Below are 23710 nucleotides of genomic sequence, written 5' to 3'. Positions count from 1 at the left end.
TGTTAAACTGTTTTACCAGTTTATCTTTAGACTGTTTAAGTGTTTAAGTGTAGTGTTTTTTGGTATACTAATTCACCCCCCCCCCCCTCTTAGTATTCATCATCAGGTTCCTCAAGCATTTTCATCACTTTAACAACTTCAAAGGGGTCTTCATCAAAAGAACCTGAGGGTTCCTTCTGCATTTATTCTTTTTCTATGACTATCTCCTTATGCTTCACTTCGGTTTCAACAGTTTCAACATCGTAAATGCTAATAATCTCCGTTTTTTATTTTTTGTCTGACTTCCTCTTCTTTGAAATTAGAGATGGGATCTCAATAGATTTTTTGCTTCTTTTGTTTTTTAGAGGAAGATCCTTTCAGATCCATCTATTCAGTAACATCTGATCCAATGAGTTCTTCATAAGTATCAAACGTATCTTCACTGAGATCTACCTGAAGTTTAAGAATCTTATTTGCATACATCACACATTCCTTAGCACTAATTTCATATCCAAATTTTGTTAACCATAACTTTTAAGGCAACACAACTTTCATGAAGCAGTGATTAATATCAACTAAGAAGGTAATTTTATCCCTATATATCTCAACATATCTTTCCGGAATCCTAAATATTGAAATCAAGTTCTTCTAAAGTTCATAAAAATACTCTTTGCAGGCTCTATCTTTGTCATTCAAATTATCCAAATATCTTTTGATTTATTTTCCTGTAGGTAAGTTCTCATCCCAAACAAAATTATTATGCATTGGTAATGAATTTAAAAACTAAGATACCAGGAATACAATCAATAATCTGAAATGAAAATGATAACCATCATTCTTTGTCACTTGATATTGCTCAAAACTTATTGTCTCAATAATTCACATAAATCAAAGTTCAATCCTATCTTAGCCATATGATAAGCAACATATACTGCAATAGAAAATGTAGAGCCTTCTTTGTTTTGAAGGTAAATCTTATAGGTAATACCCATAGGAACATATCTTACCAAAGGGTTTGTAATGGTATCAATCTGTAGAGATCTTTGATTTGTAGTCAACCCTGTCAATGCTTTGACTTCCTTGTTTCTTACTATCTTCTTCACAAGTACGATTACATCTTAACAAAGATTAGTAACAACCTTTAGAGATTCCTTTATAATTTGATATGATTTATCTAGCCAAATGTAGTCATCATGAATTCTACTCAACATAATATTGATCAATTCTTCATCAATTATCATCCAAAATTCACTCCAAATATTCAAACCCTTGTGCCCTAACTTGATGATCAACTGTAAATTTTCTTTGGAATGAGAATCTTCAAAATTCTTTATTTTCACAGTCTTACTCCTCAATATATACATCAATAAACTTGTAGATATATTCAAGACATACCACCCTAGTTGGTAGTGAGAAAAATGAACCAACTGCAACATCTCTTGTCAACTTTCATAAATCTCTTAAATTTAGGTCAAGAATCATCTTCACAACTAACAAACTTGCTAGAATCCATGAGATATAATTTGTAAATACCTTAGCTCTCTTGATAGGAATTTAGCTCGAATACTTCTTTCCACTCCTCAAATTTGTCAATTCACCAATAACAAAATGAACATAAAATAACTTTAAGTATTTTGTTGAATAACCTAGGGTTTTGCTACCAAAACCATCATATCACCAAAAAGTTGCTAAACATATTTACCTTTGTATACATCTACACTTTTTGAACCTTTGCATTCAATTAAATATCAATGGTTTTTGTCGTAGTCTTCATCAAGAGTTCAAGCACATCAATTTACTCACCATATAAACATGTTGTGACAATAGCATCAACTTCTTTGGTAGGGGAAAAAGAATATTCATTATATCTCCCCCTGAGACAAAGTTTCTAGACTAGTTTTCAGAGGGGATCTTCGTAGAGCCAGATGCAGCAATACTTTCTATCAAATCTACTTCCTTTTTTCTCCAAATATTTTTCATTTCACTCCTCACCTCTTCTACATCAATCTTCTTTATCAGTTCATTCATTTTTATTGAATTGTCTTTCTTTATATTCACGCTCCTGCATGCTTTAGCAATGTGCTCAATTTTATTGCAACTAAAGCACTTGATATTCCTTTGTTTTGAATTTCTTGTATTCATTCTAGATCTACATTGATTAGCCCTATGCTCATAACCATTGCATAACTGACAATAACCATAAAATAATCTATTACTTCCATCCATAATTTGATTTCTACAATTACTAGCCTTATGACCAAATCTCTTGCAAGTAAAACACTGAACATTTTGATTCAATCTATTTCTACATTCTAAAGCTTGATGTCCAAATTTAATATATGAGAAACAATATCTATTGAATGAAGAGTACCTTTGAGCATTAGGTTGTCTAATAGGAGGTTTCCTTGCATAACTTCTTTGATTCTAACGTTGCTTTCCTTTGTTTTCTTCTTCAGTGCATTGTTCAAATTTAGCCTTCTTCATCTTGCCCATATCTTCAGTCCTTTGATTTGAACTTTCACCAGCTTCAAAACCTAATCCACTTTTATCTTCCAAATATTTCCGCATAACCATCATTTCATCAAGTCTCTTAGAACTTTCCTTGAATTTATCTTCAGATCTCAAGGTTACAACTTCAAGTTCCAGTCTTGCACATTCTTCACTCTTGTGTTTGATTAAGGCATTCAGACATTCCTCAATTTTCTTACTTTCCTCAACTTGTAACTTCAGATCAAAAATTGTTTAATTTTATTGCTTCAATTCGTTTTTAACCTCTTTATATCTTTCTTTGAACTTTTTGATCGTTTCCCTTAGTTTTCTGATGCATTCATTTGCTTCTTTAATATTTTATTTCAAATCTTTTTATCACTTTCCATATTATCAATATATTCATAAGCTGTCAACAATTCTCCATCCATAAGAGTTTCTTCAACACTTAATTCAAGAGACATTTGTTCAACCAATAAAATCTCCCTCAAGTGGTTAATTTAAAAAAGGGACTATGCTATGATACCAATTGTTGAACAGTCAGAATACTGAGAGGGGAGGGGGATGAATCAATATTCCCTAAATCCTAAAACAATTTTATTATCACTTTGCAAATTCACATCAATTAGCATGCAATTGAAAGAAATGAGTGATCAAGTAAATAGAAAAGGTAGAGATACCATCCACAACAACATACACAAGAGAACACTAGATTTTTGTGTGAAAAACCATGAAGAGGGTTAACTCTCAATATAATATAACTAGTTATAGAATATTACAAAATGCTCACTGCAAGGCTCACTATCAAAAGATGAAAGCTCACTACCAAAGGGCTTATTGCCCAAAATTAAACAAGTAGAGAAAATGAACTGTTATGGTTGCATTTTGCATATGCATGGAATATAATTCCAATTAAGCTTAGTAGAAAGACTTCACACACTTCACTTGCTCTGCTACAATCATATACCACATTTGACCATTATATCACACTTCTATATTTGTATCTTGCAATTTGTCTGTGTTTCTTCTCTTCTCTTTCATCGAAGGAATGCATCACATACATGTGCACACACACACACACACACACACACACACACACACACACACACACACACACACACACACACACACACACACACACATATACACGCACACACATATATACATATATACAAACATACATACATACATACATGCATACGTATACATATATGTGTGTGTGTATACATACATACATACACACATACATAGATACATATATTTGTGTGTGTGTATGTATGTATATACACACATATACACACATATATACACACACATATACATATACAATATACATATATACACATACATGTATATATATAGACATATATGTATATATATAGACATATATGTATATACATACATACATACATACATGCATATCTATAAATATATGTGTGTGTGTGTGTACACACACACACATATACGTATGTATGTATGTATGTATGTATGTATGTATGTATGTGTACATACATACATACATACATATATATACATACACAAACATACATACATATACATATATATGTGTGTGTATATGTATGTATGTATGTATGTATGTATGTATGTATGTATGTATACATACATACATATACATATATATGCATACATACATATAAACATATAGACACACACACACACACACACACACACACACACACACACACACACACACACACTTATCCATATCTCAAGTCGGACATACATGTTTTACAAAGAAAATACCTTACATGCTACCATAATATATTTCATACATTTCACTTACATAAGTTGGCCAAACATATAACAAAAGTTAATGCCAACTAGATACATGCATTATCCACAATGCTTAATCGTGTCCTAAAAAAGTAGGACCAAAAAACAATCAACAAATGAAATGTGGATGTCCAAACAAACTATTTTGTTCCAAAGAAATAGAGAAACTGACAAACTGAACTGTTGAACCATGTATCTCACCTTCTGAAGATCCATAACATGTACAAACTAGAATATAGGTACATCTGATATTCATGATTATACTACCCAAACTGCAAACACATAACTGCAACTGTGAAGCAAAACACGATGAAAAAATTCACCATATTAGTGAAGTAGCAATAGTATAAGTCAACAAATGTATGTTGTCATCAATGACAATCGGTAGCCTATACAACATTCTCCTTCATCAATGACAAAAATCCAACAACTAGATTTTATAGAAAGGAAAAGTAATGTTATACAATATGTTTTAATGATAAAGTTGATCCTTCTATATGTTATTAGACTCACTACCCTTTTCTACTTGATGAGGTGGATGCAAGAGATTGTTCTTACCCTTCAGGATTGAGAGGTAGAGTATCACCAAAGAGAGGCAACAAGATCCAAAAGGAAAAACTAGGTCCATTAGTATTATGAGAACACACACATGCACCTAATAAAAATTGATGAAAGTTCTCGAATATACATTTTGTGATTGTGGTTTGTGTTTATATTGAAAAAGAATAATTATTTTTGAAAATGTGTTTTCTATCAAAAGCCACATTCTTGGTATTCGTAATATCCTTTCTTAGTTAAATATGTGTCTAAAAATCATATATAATGCAGATATGAATTTCTTTATACATATTTTTTATTAATAAAAATTGTAAATGCTATTGAATTTAAGGAATGAAATTTTTCCTATATAATATAGAAGGATGATAAGTGTGTTTGTGTGTGTGTGAATATAAACATTATATAAATATATACACAAATGTAAATACATACATACTCACCGATATACATACATATATTCACACTTTTTTGGTCTCGAATTAATATGCACGTTTGTGTGTGATATTGAATGTGATTTGGTTGACATCATGGAAGGTGGAAATTAATAATTCAACACTTGAAATTAATTTGGAAGTGCCTCAAATGGTTTAACTCTACTAAGTGAATAGTGAAGGGAAGGGTGGAAATTTACTTTTTGCAAAGTGGACTAATGGAGAGTGGAGATAACCTTGTGAGGAATGTTATATGGGGGTGACATGAAGAGAATCAGAGAGAATGAATAGGGAACTTTTTATGGGGATAAAAGGAAGAAAATATTGGCAACAGGCAACAAACTGAGAGGGGGGTGAATCAGTTTGCACAAAAACTTTCTACAACTTAAACCACAAATCAAATATGACAATTAACAATTAAATCATGAAAAGAACACCACATCAATATCACACATAACACCAAGATTTTTTATGTGGAAAATGTTAGAGTATTCGGGTATTTACTTGATTAATTAAACAATATTTGTTTAATTATTTAAGTTCCCTTTATCTCTTTTACACTTAAGCTAACTTTAGGAGCATAATAATTAATTCTTTTATTAATTATTATGTGTAAACCTAGGTTTTCCCTTTTAGGGTTTCTTGACCTATTAAAGGTTAATTTCATTCTTTTCATTGTAAAAAGAAAAAGGATTAGTACATTTACACATTTTGTGAATATTGAGCTCTCATCTTTTTGAGCATATTTTCTGTGTATTTATCTCTACTGTGATTTGCTTCCTTGCTTCTCCTTGTAACAGGTTTTTCAGCTTGCAGAGATTATTTGGGCTCCTATGGTGTTGTATTTTCTCAACTCCAACATGGTATCAGAGCATCAGATCTACAGCTACCTGTTCTTGTTTTGAGAATTTTTGTATTGGAAGCGGCTCTGGGGTTTCAAAAAAAAAATTATGTACTTAGGGATTGGCCTTTTTCTGAGCACTTTAGGCCTAAACGAACCTCACTATCATGCTCAGAAGGCCCTAAAACCCCTATAGTCATATAAAATTTGCCTTGTTTTGGTTCCTGAGCCTCTGGGAGTATTTTTCTCCAGATCCAGGTCGTATGACCTTGGCACACAGTTCGAGAAAAAAATTCAAAAAAAAAAAGCCTTTTTACGGCATGCAAGCCGAAATTTGATTTTTTGAAAAAAAAATCAAAAAGGCAAAGGTTGTTTTTTTTGTTAAAAAAAATAAAAAATTTTGGGGTTTGTTTTCGGAGGGTACCGACCCTGTCAGTTCGGCCCCCTGCTGGCCTTGGCCCCCGGCCCCAGCTTCCGGCCCTCCAACTCCCACCATCACCAGCCTCCTGCCCCCAGCCCCCGCCAGCACCTCCCTATAGTCGCCACTTCCTGGCTGCCCCACCGCTCATAGTCTGTCGGTCGTAGCTTCCCGGATACCCCGCCTTCCCGGCCTTGTCGCCCGTGCTCAGCCCCAGCAGCAACCGCTCCGCTCAGCCCATCTCCTTCACTCCACCAGCAGCTCTGGCCACCTCCCAGCCCCATCGACTCCTACTGCCGCCGCCTAGCTCTTACCGTAGGAAACCGCCCGGCCACCATCCCACCACCGGAGTGCCACCCACTGGCCACCTCTGCCCGTTCAACCACCAGACTACCCCTTCCTCTTGTTTTGAAGGGGGGTTTGATGTTTTGGTCATATCTTGGGCATACAGAGTCATTTTTTTGAAAACCAATAGGCATCAGAAAGCTGGTTCCGAGCCGGACCTCTTCTTATTGGTAATTTTTTCCATTTTTTCTATTTGACTATGTTTTTTTCTAGTCAAAGTGAGGTCTCTTTTTTGCACTCCAGGGGACGTAGAATGAGCATCCGAACTCCGTTTTTTGAAAAATTTATATTTTTGGAAAGCGTGTTCTGTGTACTTTCCATCCATATGAGTTTTATTTCTATATTCTACTCCATGCATATTTTATTCAATTTTTTGCTTTTCAACACTCTGGTGGATATCTTGGTTGTTTCAGGTCCCGGGATCTCTTCTCTAGGTATGATGTCTCTATTTTGGTTCTCCTTTCTATTTCTAGTCTTCTTATCATTTTAGCATTGTATTTATGAAAATGCACTGAGATAAAGTGCCATCATGCATTGTTTACCTGGGATCATGCATATCTTGTGCCTTGTTGTACATGCACTACTTATAAAGTGCCACGAGGGGGTTGATGTTTGCCTGTTGTTTGTCATCTTCCTTTGTCTGGTGAGAGTTCCTTCCACGACATTCACCTCATGATGTGTGTCAAGTGAGTTTTCTTTCCATGACACCATGCACTTTTCTCAGCACCTTTGATGTTCCTAGTTCTTCGTCATGCAGTTCTTGTTGGCCGTTCTTTTCAGTGTACCTCTCCCTCTCCCTCTTCAACATTATGGGGAGGTTTGTCCTATTGGTTCTAATGCTTTCATGGTTTGATTGATCATCTCTTCAGGCTTTGGTGTTTTCATGCCATCTGTATCTTCGATTTCAGTCATTTGCCTTGTTTGCCTTCTGATTTGAGTAGTGTCATTTGAGGGCACTCATACAGATTACAGTCTTCTCTACCTAGTCATGCTCTATTTCAGTGGAGGTTCTCCAGATTAGCAGTTTCTCTTCTATAGTGTTTGCAGGTTCTTCATGCTTCAGTGGTTTTCTTTTCCATCTCTTTTTTGAGTAGAGTTTTTTTCCCACATGGTTTTCTTTATTTCTCTAGTTCATAGAGATTTCATTGTATTTGGGTACCTAATCAGGCCTTGTTGTCGGGACCCATCTTTCTTGCTTTCAATAGCTGTTCTAGGTTTTAGCTTCTCCCTAAGTCTAGCTTAAGGGGGGGTATTAAAGTATTCGGGTATTTACTTGATTAATAAAATAATATTTGTTTAATTATTTAAGTTCCCTTTATCTCTTTTACACTTAAGCTAACTTTAGGTGCATAATAATTAATTCTTTTATTAATTATTACGTGCAAACCTAGGTTTTCCCTTTTAGGGTTTCATGACCTATTAAAGGTTGAGTTCATTCTTTTCATTGTAAAAAGAAGAAGGATTATTACATTTACACATTTTTTGAATATTGAGCTCTCATCTTTTTGAGCATATTTTCTATGTATTTCTTTCTTCTGTGATTTGCTTCCTTGCTTCTCCTTGTAACAGGTTTTTTAGCTTGCAGAGATCATTTGGGCTTCTGTGGTGTTGTATTTTCTCAACTCCAACAGAAAACCCAGTTAAGGGAAAAACCATGCTGGGAACCTACCCATAATGAGATAATATCCTATTAGGAGTAAATGAAATATTACGATGGGGAATGCACATGCATTCAGGCACACTGCCTAGAGCTCACTACTCAAACAAGAAACCCAGAAATGATACAACCTTAAGGGAAGGCTCACTACCTTACAAGAAGTCTCACTGAGTTACAAAAGCATTTGGACAACAATCCAGATTACATGAACTGTGAAAATAGCATCTCCATATGCCTGGATACATTTTTGGTTAAGCACACAATTTGTTCTGCAACACTTCTCTTCTCTCCTTCACACTTCTGAAAGATTAAATCACTTGTTTGCACATACAACTTGATCATATATTCACTCAAAGATCACAGACATACATTTTACATGTTTATTGCATTTATTTATACAAGACATCAACCTATATTTCAAGGTCGGCTAAATCCTCAATACAAATTACAAAATAATAACCTCACATGCTAAAACAACATATGAAAACCAAAACAATGTCGGCTAAGACATAGCCTGGATCTAAATCAACACCACAAACATGTAACACCTCCAACAATTACGCCTTGATCATCCGCAACATGGTACAACCACCAAGAATGTTGCATAACATGAAAAACATCACCAAACAAAGAAAATATTCAATAACACACACAATAATAAATGTCGACCACAAGAACACATAGAACATGATCTAGAGATATTCACAAGCAATGAGAATTGTACAACAACTGCAATAACTCAAATTACCAGAATCATCACCATCTCATCACCAGAGCTCAAGAACAACATCATAACTAAATGTCAACATGAAAGATTTGATTGTGGACATCCAAATCATGAACCAATCGAACTGAGGACACACATCAATGTCTAGAACACATTCCATACATCCACTACTAATACACATCTATATCTACATTTAATTTAGAAAAGGAGGGGTAAAAACCCCCAATTTCTCCCAGAGATATTCAAAAGTATCCTTAGAGAGTGCTTTAGTAAAGATATCACCAATCTGTTTTTGTGCAGGTACATAATCAAGCTTCACCTCGTTCTCCAAAACTTTCTCCCTCAAGAAGTGATACCAAATTGAAATATGTTTCGTTCTTGAATGCAATACTAGATTCTTAGAAATATTTATTGTGCTGGTATTCTCACCAAAGATAGAAATTGGCTCATCAAATAATATTCTAATATCTTTTGGATTTTGTTTCATCCACAATACTTGCATACAACAAGTTGTAGTAGTAATATATTTAGCTTTAGCAATAGACAGAAATATTGAATCTTCTTTCTTACTCAACCAAGCAACCAACTGGGATCCAAGGAAAAATCCACCCCCACTTGTACATTTCTTGCCATCCACACAACAAGTCCAATCTACATTGATATAAGCAATAAGAGTGAAGTTAAATATTCTCAGATACCACAATCCATACTATTTTGTTCCTTTTAAGTATCTAAAAATTATTTTCACAACAGTGGCATGTGCCTCTCTAGGATCTTGTTGGAATCTAGCTACAAGATAAACAACATGCATGATATCCAATCTAGTAGCAGTTAGGTACAATAATCCTCCAATCATTGGTCTGTACTTTCTCTCATAAATCTTTGGAGATTCAACACTAGCCATAGGAGTACATACAAGTTTATCATTTTTCATTCCAAACTTCTTCAACATTTCCTTAACATACTTATATTAAGAAATTAAGATACCATCACCCTTCTAAGTTGTAAACCAAGAAAGAAATTCATTTTCCCAATCATAAACACTTCAAACTCTTCTTGCATCTCATCAAAAAACTTCTTGCACATATTATCATTTCCTCCAAAGATTATATCATCCACATAAACAACTACAATCAAGATAACATTTTCCTCAATCTTAAAATAGAGATTACTATCAGCAACACCTTTTTAAAATTCTTGTTTTAGCAAATACCTATCAAACCTTGCATACCAAGCTCTGTGAGCTTGCTTCAATCTATACAACACCTTTCTCAATTTACAAAGCATATCCAAAGTGTCTGATAGCTTCAATCCTTCTAATTGTTCTATATACACTTCTTTCAATTCTCCATTCAAAAATGTGGACTTCACATCCATCTGATAAACCTTGAAAACCTTATGTTCCTCAAAAACCATAAACATTCTTATAGCTTTAATTTTTACCATAGGAGCATAAGTTTCCTCAAAATCTATGTCTTCTACTTGTGAGTAGCCTTTACACACAAGTCTTACCTTAATTTGTACTATGTGTCTGTCTTAATCTAGTTTGTTCTAAAACACCCATTTAGTTCCTATCACATTATTGTCAACTGTTCTTCGGACAAGTTTCGAAGTCTAATTCTTCTCAATTTGCTCCAATTCTTCTTTTATAGCTTTCGTCCAATGTTGATCACTACAAGCTTCTTTTATTATCTTCATCTCTCTCTCAGAAATTAACCATAAGTTCACTTGTTCTTTAGTAGCTTTACTTCTTGTGATAACACCTCTATTTTTGTCTTCTAATTTGTATTCTATTAAGTGTGTATATCGCAGTATGTATTTATTCTTTCCAGTACATTTTCAATAGACTTTCCTCATTCATCATTTTTTTAGCTGGCTCTTGAATGTTTCTATTCATCCTCTCAACCACACCATCTTGTCGTGGCATTCTAGATGCAGACAAATTTCTCCCTATCCTATGATTCTCATAAAAAGTATTGAACTCATAAAAAGAAAACTCTCCATCTTTGTGAGACCTCAAACATTTGATTTTTCTTTCTATCTCATTTTCAACCATGGCCTTGAATTTCTTGAACTTTTCTAGAGCTTCATGTTTTTCTTTTAAGAAAATAACCCGTCATTCTAGAGTAATCATCAATTAAGAGCACGAAACACCTGTCACCTTATTGACTTCTTGTTTTGGTCGAACCATAAATATCAATGTGCACTAATTCTAACAATCTAGTAGAATATTTTTCCTTAACTTTAAAAGTTCTCCTTGTTTGTTTTCCAACTTGACATTATTTGCAGAAAGCATTAGCAGTCTTTGTAAACTTCAACAAATCTCTCACAGGTTGAATTGAACTAATCCTCATTGGATTATCAAAATTAATGTGGCATATCCTCTAGTACCATAACCAACTCTCATTAATTTGTGCCATTAGGCAATATCAAGCAACTATCCTCAACTGATAACATTTCCATTTGTCCTTTTTCTTGTTGCAATCATAGTTCTTGACCTTTTTCTGATCTCACACCCATCATCCTGAAAAACAAGATTATATCCATTTCCACATATTTGACCAACATTGAAGAGATTGTGATTTAATCCTTTAACATAGAAAACAGCGTCAATGTTATGTTTTCCATCAAAACTGGTAGAACTAATTCCAACTATCCTAGCCATCTGATCATCTCCAAATCTAACAACACCTCCATCAAATTTTTCAATATTTACAAACTTACTCTTGTCACCAATCATATGATTTGAACATCCACTATAAATAATACATTCATCTTTTATCTCTTCTAGCATGAAAAGAAAATACAACAATACCTTTTGCTTTAGCAACATCTTCCAAAGATTTTTCCTTCATAATTTTTTCAAGGTTAGCAGAACAAGACTCTCCCTTTACCACCAAGAACAAACTTTCACTATCTTCTTCATAATCAAATTCATCATCAAAAATATTTGCATCTTCTCTAACATGATAATCCTTCCTATTGAACTTTCCTTTGGTTTCCTTATTCTTCTGATTTTCAATTATGTTAAGACATCTAGAAGCATAATGACCTATCTTTCCACAGCTAAAATATTTAAAGGGCAATTTACCTTTGTACTTTCTGGTTCCTTTCTTCATTCTTCTCACAAAGTTGGCCTCAATCTTATCAAAGTTCTCTTTGTCAAATTCCTCATTTTTCGTTGATTTAGTATCCTTACATGTTATGTTCTTTCACTAGTAGTACCAAATTCTCTCATCTCAAAAGAAAGTAATGAGCTATACATGTATACTCTAGTATACTTATTCTTATCTTGTGATTCTTCTATTGCTGAAACCTTAAAGCTATAGGATTTAGTAAGAGTTCTGAGTACCTTTCCACAACTTCATCTTCCAACAAGTTACCTCCAAGACCTTTGATCTCATTTACAACATCATTTATGTTCAATAGGTAGTTGGTTGTATTGTCTTCTTCATCCATTTGTAAGCATTCATATTTAGTTTTAGCATTTACAACTTATCTTGTTTGACTTTATTATCTCCTTCATAAGTCTTTTCTAATTTATTCCAAACCTCAGGAGCAGATTCCAAAGTTAAAATTTATGTTAATTTAGTATTAGAAAGAGCACTAAAGATAGTAAACCTTGGCTTTTCATTATCTTCAAATTCCTTGATCTCATCCACAGTGTTCACCCCAATCGACAATTTGGCGTACTTTTGTATAACATACTTCCAAACTTCATAGCCAAGAGATATCAAGTAACCTTGCATCTTCACTTTCTAGAAAGCATAGTCAAATCCATCAAACATAGGGAGTGTCAGTTTGTGCACCATCAAGATCTACTTAAGTAGTTAACCTCTCTTCCAAGAAACCAAAGCTCTTATACCAATTGTTGAATGTTCTTATGCACAAGACAACTGAGTGGGGGGGGGGGAGGGGGGGGCGAATCAATTTTGCACACCACATAGAAATATTTTCATTAAAATCAGATCCACGATAACTTATCTTTATCACTTAATCTATAGAAATATATGAGCATGAAATAACATGAAAAGTATAAGACAATGAAACATTAGATTTGACGTGTAAAACCCTATTAAGGGAAAAATCATAGAGAATGTTATTCTCGACATATGAACACCTATTAGGGTGACATCATAAGGTTGATTTTTACAAAGAAAGGGTCACTGCCATAGAACTCACTACTTGAAAGAAAGAAAGAACAAAAGAAAAAAATAAAGGCTCATTGCTGGAGGGCTCACTTCCCAAATGAAGAAGGATAAAAGAGAAATATGCACCATTAATATACTTTTGCAATCGTAAGATCTATAGATACCTTTGGCTCACTTCTTTCGATATCTAACACATGAAATTCCACACTGCACAACATGTTTCACCAATTCAAACATCACTTGTCACCAACTCAAACAATCTAGGAGATAGATCCTCTTTCACACATCTTCATTACATACACATATGCCACGATTCACTTCCTTTCCATTTCACATTCCATACACAACACCCATTCTCTCATCTCATCCTCAACAAATTATCCTCTATTTATATCATCCTCGCATATGCAAAACCTCCCAAGGTCGGCTAAGCATCTTAACCCAACACAACTCAAATTAGGTTGGTACTAAACATTCCCGTGGTGGAAAAGAATGTAAAGTGGACCACAGTGTGTCTTAACTAAGACCAAAATAAACATAATACACATTATACAATGATCTATAATCATCAGAGAAATAATGTGAAGTGTAAACACCCGAGGTCAGCCAAACCTAGAGTAAACACCATCTAACTTTGAAACCATGCTTCCAAAGCCCAAGAACTCATGCAAACTAAATAGAATGAAGCTAAGGAAATTACCAACTTATCTCCAAAATCGCAACACCAGAAACCATAACACAGAGAAATGTTGAGCATGCATTTCACACGAAAACATTGTCAAACACTATCACACACTAGTAAGCACAACATCTTTAGCACTGGAATCCAAAGCACCAAACCCCAAATCTAGAATCTCTACACACTTCTTAACAACATATACAAGCCACATGAATAGATGTACAATATAGAAGATATGTGGAGCAAATCTCTCAGCACAACTACACAAGAAACTCAACATCAACTATACCAACCAGACACTAATGACAACCAAAGCATGTTGACATCAATGAAAACACAACAACAACTCACTCCACCCAAACTTGCAACGAAAATACATGTTATTGAAGTTTTCAATATGTTTTGACTGTCACATTGTATAATATTACAACTATGTCGTTTCAAATCCATTCAACTTAGTGTTGGTATTAAGGTGTCTCAAATTTTGTAAGTATTAGCTTTTAATGCAGTCTAATGTCATGTCATTTAGGGGGAACCAACCAATGAGGTGGCATCCTACTTGTAAATGATTGTAATATGAGTATAGGTGTCCCACTTGGTGGACAATATAGTATGTAGTTATTTTAGTGCTAGGTGTCAGCATATGATAAATTTTATGATAGGATTTTATGATGTGATAATGTATGATGAATTATGATGGTGTAAGAGAAATTTAAGGAGGAATATATGATAATTATCCATTATTAGATGTTGGCACTCATGCATGAAAGGGTGTTGCATGCATGAGACTGATTGCATGTTAATTTTACCCTTTGCATGCAAATGAGGGCATTGAAATTGGCATATTCTCATACATGTGTATGACGGTTTGTAATGCCCCTCCAGGAATCATTCTTATGATAGCTATGTTAGATTCTAATGAATCTTATGTGTGCTTTTGACTTCCTTATTGATGATTGAATTCCTCTTGATTGAGATATTTTCTGATATTTTGATTTGACATATGTTGGTTATGCTTTTTATCTATATGGATGATTAGATGTAAGATTTTATTTATGTGTACTGACCCATGGACTGACATACCTACTTAACTTACGAGATGTATCATGTGTGGATTTCATGTTATGTGTTTGATTCTATTTGGGGTGTGAGGGGATGATCTTTCGTCAGTCACTTCGGAGAGACAAAAAAATTCATGATTCCCCTTCACTGGTGTGTGTGTGTGTGTAATTGTTGGTTATATGTATGTTATTTGTATATGTTCTTTCCTTGGTGTTATGTAGGGTTTTGAGTACAAGGCATTGACTCAACTTGGTTCTCAAGTTTGAGCATGCCTACATAATCCTAATGGAAGTTGTGGAAGATAGCATAAGGCCTGATGTTCATACCCTTAGCCTTGCTCGGTATTAGAGTAGTGTCCTTTGTTTAGTGTCAACCTAAACGGAATGCCACATTGGCAATAATATGATGTCCTTGGTATGATGTGTATGTGTTTGCTTATGTGTCGTGTATGGATTTATTGTTTTACCGCGTTGGTAGATTTTTAATTATTAATTTACTATAAGGTGTTATTTATATTTGGTATGAGTTTAATTAATTACTCTTTCTTATGTGTATTGAAAATAAAATATATGTGTATGTGTGTGTGTACACATGTATTGGAATATTAATACCTTTATAATTAATTAATAAATTAATATTAATGATTTTAATAAATTAATTAATATTAATGTTTTATTTAAATAAATTAAAATTAAAGTTTTAATGATTTATTAATTAAGTTGCTATTTAATTGTTGGAATAAACAAAATCATTAAATAAATTTAATGAAATTTAAATTAATCTTTTTAAAATTTTAGAAATGTTTATTTTGGAACTTTTGGAAGGGCGTGATTTATTTTTATTTTTTGGGGGGGGGTTTCCATTCTCGTGAAGAAGTTTGGATAAAACAGTTTATTACTCTAAAAAAAATTCCAAAAGCAGGATGGTCGTTCAATTCTTGCTTTTGGGGGAAATTTTGGAGAGGATGGTTTTGGACATTTTTTTGCAGTTTTGGGTTTGCTTTGTGATTGCCTGGAATTGTTGTATTCTAGGTTGTGAAGTTGTGGATTTTGGGGATTCAAAGTTTGCCTCTGCACTTGCCTTCTAGGATTACGAATAGAGGTAGGGATTAAACCCCATTTTGTCTGTGTAAATTCTTTCAAAGGTTTTGAAAAGATAAAAAGTTTGCTTTTAATGAAAATTGTATGAATCTATCTGTTAAAGTTTTCTCGAAAATTTGGATTGTTTATTTTGGGATTGCATTGGAAATTTAGTTTTGTGTTTAATTTGGTATCTGGAAACTTCAAATACAAATTTTAATTATGATCTATGTCGAGGTTTTTAAATTAACAATTTTTCTTCCCAATCCGTTGTCTGGAAAAAATTTAAATCTGTTTTTTGGACTTATAATTTTTTTTTTTATTTATGTTTGGTTATTGATTTGATGTCTGTGAATTCTTAAATTCAATTGTCTTAAGTTATAAATTTTGAGATTTAATATGGGTGTCTTTAGTTTAAGGTTGTAATTGAAATATGGATTTTAATTTTAATTTTCATTTATCATTTTAAATTCTATGAATTTTAATTCGCAAATTTGTAATTGTGAATTTATTTTTGAGAAAATATAAATTTTGTTTAAAGTTAAAAAAATTGTGTTTTGGGGGATTTTCAATTTATAATTTTATTAATTTGGGTTTTAAATTTTAGTTTTGTATTTTTTTATTTTTTTTTATTTAGTTTGGTTGTGTAGTACCGTGGGGTACCCACGGCGGTGGGTAGCTCCACCAACTGTGGGCACCCAAAGTGGTGAGAGTCACCCATGGTGGTGGGTAACTCCACCACCATCGTGGGGAGCTCCACGGTGGTGGATGCCTCCAAAATATAAGAAACTTTTAAAAAAAAGCATTTTTATTATTATTTTATTTTATTAATATGGTATTTGATAATAAATTTTTTTATTATTATTTTTATTTTGTGTGTGTGTGTGTGTTTGGTATAAAATGCTATTTGAACTTTTGTGAATTAATATGATGAAAATTTTCAAGTATTGGGTTATTGGGTATTTTTGGTCAAAATTATCTATTAGATAATTGTGTTGGAATAATGTTTCTAAATGGGAATGTGTGTGCTATATGTGTCTTAAATGTATTTATTAAGATAAACTTATGGGTTTAATGAAAATAAACTTGTAATAATTTTTAGGAGGATGCTATAGTTATGATGTTTGTTTTTATGTTACCACTCGTCATTTTCCATCAATGGTTTTTTAAATGTGAGTTGTGTTGTAATAGTCATCTTGGTTTTCTCTTGTGTGCTATACTTGAGTAGAGGATGAATGTGGCTTAGTGTAATGGTGGTTTTTGTATTTGAGCTTTTTGAGAAGTTAATTGGCCATAGTTACATTATGCCTTGATGTGAATATTATTGACTTTGTAATTGTTTTGATGTTTAATTAAACCAAACCCTTGACCTTTAATGTTATTGTCCCCTAATCCAACAAGTGTCAGGGTTTTATGTCTTTTATGTTGTTTTGGCTCGTATGTCTTTGAGGCTCTAGAGATTTGTCTTTGAGCTTTGTCTTTATCGATAGTAATGTTATGTTCTTATTTCTGCATGGGCTTTACTTATTGATGGATATGGTGGCTTATCAATCTCTTGGTATTATAACATTACTCTTCTTATGGGATTGAGCCATGTTGTGCTCTTGTTGGAAGCTATAGTATTTGATGTTTATGTGGTTGAGATGAGATGTTGTTCAGGATTTGGTTGGATCCCATTATTTGTTTTTTTTTTTGAAGATGGTTGGATTTGGGTAAGCTTAATGTCATGAGGGGAAGTGGATTCCAAGTGGGGTTCAAGGCCCAAAGTGGCCACAAGGATAACCCATTGGAAGTTTTTCTTAATAAGTGATAACCTAATTAATGTATTAGGGGGTTGGGTAGATAAACACATTAAATAAGATTAATTGTGTACCACTCATGGCTTGAGTGCCCATTTAGGCTCAAAATGAGGTGGGAAGGTGATGAGGAGGCAACAGACTGGAAGGATAGCCTTGAACCAACCAACCTCTAAGGCTCACAAACTCAACCAAAATCCCTAATTACAAAGATCCTTAAACAACACCAATTCAAGCAATGGTTCAATGACACTAAACAACACCTTGGAAGACCCAAAGGCTCCACTATGTCCACTTACAAACAACCAACACTTCTCAAGTTCTGTGTGACTACACACACCCTTGCATACATGAGTGGGCTACTACTAGGCTTTAGGGGTTTGAAAGGCCCACTTGACCAATCCCATACAATAACCCTTGGAGGGGTGTTCTCACATTACCTTAACACAAATGAAATAGGATTTCAAGGTTTAGACCCATCGGAACACCAATTTTGTTTCACTTGCCCACAAACAGAACCGGTTGCCATTAGGCCTCCATCTGAAGGAATTGGGTGATAACTTTTCACACCCTAAGGATATAGGCAAACAAATTATATTTTTAGATACCCTTTTGGGAGTTCTCAACAATATCTCAGTTTTTGGTATCGGACCAACTTGCAAATAGCCCAACCAATACTTCACTAACAGACCTAATAGAGGTATTAGACCTATTTGACTAAACGCCTTTCACAAACTGGTTTGGTTCTCTTGATTGGTGAATATCATGACCATTAAATGTTATGTAAACCTCCAAATTATTCTACCACATTCAAACCCCTTTCTAGTGCTCTACCACTCAATTCTCACGCACTACACTCATCAAATCGGTCTGTCACATAGAGATGTCAGACCTAGGGTTAGTTCTCCATCCTCTTCGCCCTGTTGTGTCCTCTTAATGGATTTTGGAACTGACATATGATATAGTGGTTTATCATCTCCTATAATGGCAGAGTGTTCAATTAAGGACTGATAGGCCAAAACCCATTATTGTAGTCAAACCCTAGGGGTTTGAGGGTTTTATGCTACCCAATAGAGATTTGCTTGTAGAATGGGGAAGCGATCACTTCAATACTTCATACCAAATGAAAAACAAAGGTAAAATGATCTAGTTACAGGAACTATTCCATGAGCATTCTTTCCAATCCACCTTTATTATGCAATTAACAAAAATTAGATGGTTTCCTAAGTTTCCAACAGTTCTTGATGCTTCAATTTCCTTTCCAAATCAACCAAATTACATCATTTGGTGTTTGGGACCTTTAAAGGTGTCTCCCAAATGACCACAACCTCCTCCAACTATTTTTCAAACTAAACTGACCGTTGGAAAATCATAACTTACAAAAAAAGGTGCAAAATTGTCATGACAACAAATTGACAATATGACAATTTTTGCATTATTCAACCAACTTGGATTCTTGACTATCATCATCCCTCAAAATGATTACATTTGATTCTAAAACATCAAAAATAACACTTGATCCCTCAGTTTAGACCACTGTGACCCTTATTGACTCAATTTTCTCTATAAGACCCTAAATGACAATTTGACCCAAACATGAACAAACTTGTCACACTCCTAGGACATTGAATTACAAAAAGGACCCATAGGGTCTTATTACATTCCTTCTAGGTTAATAGAAAATCATCTTGTTCTTGGTTCATTTCTTCATAGGTAGGTGCTCCTGCACCAGAAGGCCTAGAATGGCGTGATCAACTACCTTGTCCACTTCAAAAGTATGTTAATTTTGCATGAGACTTGAATGGGGGTCGAGAGTCAGGAGAGGTTGCCAAGATAACCTAGGATGGGGGTCGGGGCCTATGGAGACCTGCCAGGATAACCCATATCAAGCTATGTGATGACACTCTCCCCTCATGAGCACTAGTGTCTTGCCAAGTGTTTGTAGCCTCTGGAGTATTCCTGATTGGAGTTTTATCTATGTGTATCTAATTGTTTTTCTACCTAGTTGATGTGTGTTTGGACTATGTGTTGTATTTACTTGTTTGTGTGCTTGAGGGCCTTATGTTATTGTTTCCATTAGATTTCCATTGATGTCAATAGTCAGAGGACAAAGGTGTAGAGAGGATCGAATTGTCATTATAGAGAGCAAGTGATCAGCCCATAACATGCAATTTATGCAGTCATACATAACACGTCGTGTTATACTATACAAAAGATGTAAGTTGTAGAAGGGAAAAATCCCTTCGATGATAGTTTCTCGGTGAGACAAGGCTTCTGTCTCAACAACGTTGTATGCATTTCGGTGTAAGATGACGATTCGGCAAGACCATCTTCTTGCTTCATTAGGCTTCATTGCTATACCAACAAAATTCATCTTCGATGTAGTGATAACCATGTCTTGGTGACAAACAATTTGTATTGAGTGGGCCCTCCTCATGCGCTTTGACGTCCATGTGGCAACTATGCATTGGTCCATCAAGATGATAATGTATGCATGTGTGATCCCACAATGTTTTCGAGTGAAGGAAAGAGACCTTGTGGGATAACAAAGTCAGAGCCAAATGGCGTATCCCGCTACCCTGCACCATAGAAGGCCGGGGTGGTATAACCGTGTGGGCTAACAAGGACAAAGGTAAGAGGTCACTCCTGCTATCCCAAACCAAGATGAACCACAAAAAAATATCTCGTGAGATAACACAACAATGAAGCATAAGGCTCCTCGCCATCCTGCACCACTGATGACCAAAGCAAATTGATCCTGTGGGATAAGAAATAGATGGAAGGATAAAGGCTCCCCGCTATCTCACATCATCAAAATGTGAGAAGCGATGGTCGTGCAGGGTAATATAAAGAGAAGGGAGATATGTCCCTCGCTATCCCACACCGAAGAAGTGTTAGGTCCCAGAGAAAACTAAGAAGGGGGGGGGGTGAATCAGTTGTCTAATAAATTCAAACCAAAAACCACTTAACCAACTTAATGCTTAATACCGGTAAACCAGTTACGTGTGTCGGTAGAAAGTGTTAACAGTAAATTGCTATACCGGTAAAGATTAATGCATGAAACATAAACATAAAGTCATCCACAACACATAACACCAATATTTGTATGTGGAAACCCTGTAAGGCGAAAAACCACGGTGGGAAACCTTACCCACAATCAGATGATACTACTACAAATAGTAAGTGTACATAAATGGGGTCTGCACATGCAAAAAGGCCAACAACCTAGAGCTCACTGCTCAATCACAAATATGGGAGTCACATTGATTACAGTTGGATGGTTAAATCCAATAAGAATGTACTACACAGAATAGCATCTTCATATGTTGGATTCAGTACCGGTGTAATGTTGATATGCTTTCATAAAAACCTAGCTTCACTTTCAAATGATGTATTCATGTATACCTCTGCTTAATCTTGCATATACCTTCACACAATTCTTTTTTCGCATTCCACATTCAATCTTACAAATAAGATCTTACATTTATACCATAACCTAAGACCAATTTTAGTAGGTCGGCTCTACAAGATATTACAATAAAACATTTTACAAATAATATAATATTTGATGCAATAACCGATTAAACATGTCGGCTTAATGCATTTACACCAATATTAAATCATCTACATAGTGTGCCATGCTGATCTAGAAAAGATAAATCTACCGGTGTAACCCTAGGTAACCTTGGACCTATTTGTCGGTAAAGGAAAATATGAAAATATGAATATACCAATGATTAATTCTTCAAAACAAAGTGTCCACATGATGTCTTCGACATTACCAAGTGTTTTCCATATCATTCCAAGTGTCGGTGAACATTATATCCTGCCAGTGAACCATATACCAGTAACTGTGCAATAGTTACTTGCTTGCCGGTGAATGTTGCTAGATCACCAAAATGCTAGTGTTTTAGTAGGTGTTGACATCAATGACAAAACCATAACAAAATACCAACAATCTCCCCCTTTGGCATTGATGGCAACACAAGATGGAAAAACTCTCAAAGTGCCAAATACCAAAAACCAACAATCTCCCTTAAACAACAATCTCTCCCCCTAGGAGCAACATGTGTTTATCCAAGGATTTTCAATATCAATTTCTCTACCAATCTCTCCTTAAAAGATAATTTGTTTTTCCATAGATATCTCTCCCCCTTTGACATCAAATGCCAAAGTTCATATACAAAATACCAATCAATTCAATATACCAACTACTCCCCCTGAGAAGTAGCTTCCTCATCAAAGACCGGAGTAAAATATTTGTCTTTCAATTCTATCGGTTGATGATAATCATCAACTGTCTAAGTCTCTACCGGTGGTGGTATGACTCCAAGCTGATCTCTGAGATATTCAAAAGTCTCCTTAGGCAAAGGTTTTATGAAAATATCTGCAAGTTGTTCTTTAGTATTCACATAAACCAGTTTTATCTCTTTTTCTTCAACTTTTTCCCTTAGAAAATTCAGTTTGATAGAAACATGTTTTGTTTTAGAATGTAATACCGGATTCTTAGATATATCAATTGCTGCAGTGTTATCACAATATATAGTAATAGGTTCCTTGCATTTTACCTTTATGTCTTTCAACATTTGTTTAAGCCATAGTACCTGTGTACAGTTAGTTGCTGTTGCAACATATTCTGATTCTATTGTTGATAAAGATGTACAACTATGTTTCTTACTCAACCAAGAAACTAATCTCTTTCCAAGAAAGAATGCTCCGTCGGTGGTGCTTTTTCTATCATCCACATCTCCTGCCCAATTTGCATCTATGTATGCACATAGATCAAAATTTCCATCTCTAGGATACCATAATCCAAGATTTGCAGTGCCTTGTAAGTATCGGAAAATCCTTTTTACTGTTGATTCATGATTTTCCTTAGGATTACTTTGAAATCTATAAACAATACATACTGCATTCATAATATCAGGCCTGGTTTGTGTCAAATACAGTAAACCTCCTATCATAGATTTGTATCTAGTTGGATTAACAGGTGTAGATTCATCTCTTTGAGATAATTTGTCATTTATAGTCATAGGTGTGCTTACCCGTTTAGATTTCTCCATCCCAAACTTCTTTAGTAACTCTTTTAGGTACTTGGATTGACTCAAAAATATACCTTTATCAGTTTGTGAAATCTGCAATCCTAACAAGAATTTTATTTCTCCAATCATAGACATTTCAAATTCTTGTTGCATTTTAATAGAGAATTCCTTACATAATCCATCTTCTCCTCCAAATATTATATCATCAACGAATACTTTTATAATCAAGATATCATCATTAGTTATTTTGTAATATAAATTATTGTCTGCATTTCCTTTAGTAAAACCAATCTTTAAAAGATACTTATCCAACCTTGCATACCAAGCTCTTGGGGCTTGTTTCAATCCATACAGAGCTTTTCTTAGCCTGCAAACCATATCATTGTCATCTATTAAAGAAAATCCATCAAGTTGTTCAATATAGACTTCCTCTTCAAGATCTTCATTCAAGAATGCACATTTAATATCCATTTGATAAACTTTGTAGCTCTTGTGAGCTACAAAAGCCAAGAATAATCTGACTGCCTCAATTCTAGCTACCGGTGCAAAGGTTTCATTGTAATCAACTCCTTCTTTCTGAGAATATCCCTTACACACTAGTCTTGCTTTATTTCTAACAACCTTACCATCTTCATTAAGTTTGTTTCTGAATACCCATTTGGTT

This window comes from Cryptomeria japonica, chromosome 6 (assembly GCF_030272615.1).
Source record: "Cryptomeria japonica chromosome 6, Sugi_1.0, whole genome shotgun sequence".
NCBI lineage: Eukaryota > Viridiplantae > Streptophyta > Pinopsida > Cupressales > Cupressaceae > Cryptomeria > Cryptomeria japonica.
The sequence above is the reverse complement of the archived record's forward strand: the minus strand, read 5'-3'. Positions refer to the sequence as shown.